Source organism: Melanerpes formicivorus, unplaced genomic scaffold (assembly GCF_026170545.1).
Source record: "Melanerpes formicivorus ecotype bairdi unplaced genomic scaffold, bMelFor1.0.p_v2 SCAF_15, whole genome shotgun sequence".
Classification (NCBI taxonomy): Eukaryota; Metazoa; Chordata; class Aves; order Piciformes; family Picidae; genus Melanerpes; species Melanerpes formicivorus.
The window spans coordinates 16,057,463-16,058,107 of NW_027142367.1; positions in this window are offsets into that span (position 1 = coordinate 16,057,463).

Below are 645 nucleotides of genomic sequence, written 5' to 3' on the forward strand. Positions count from 1 at the left end.
TCTAGAGCAGTCTATATGTGTAATTTGTTGGCTCTGCCATTGAGGCATATATATGGAAGAGTGAATTCTGGTTTGGTTTGGGGTTTTCTCCGTCTCTACTGACTTAACCCTTCCAGCTCCACACCACCACGCCCCACCCCGAATCAGGATCACTAACTTGATTCAGAAAGGCACAATAACCTTTGTATCATGTGGTACAGTGTTCTGATTCTCTCCCTGGACAAAAGAAAACCAATTTCTCTGCCTTTCAGACACATGCTTTTGGAAGAAAACCTCTGGCATTGTCTTCATTTGAAAAATTCTCCCCCCTTCTCCCCCCCATCCAAGCTAGAGGGCCTATGCATTAGAGTCTTTGAAAGATTAATAGTATATTAAAAAAGAAGTCTTTGCTGTTTAACACCACAATTGAATGCATTAAACACATGCATCTACTATGCCACTTGCATTAATTTAGCAGTCACTGCGTTGAAACTTCAACATTTGAAGCTAGAACATTCCTGGTCTTGTTGCTGAACTGAAGAACATGCCAGAACACACCACACAGATGCTGAATTTATTGCCCGTGCCTTTACAGATTTCAGTTTGCTCACTCATACCTGCTGATGCTTTATTTCCCCCCCTCCACCCCCATTTTAAGCTTTGGTT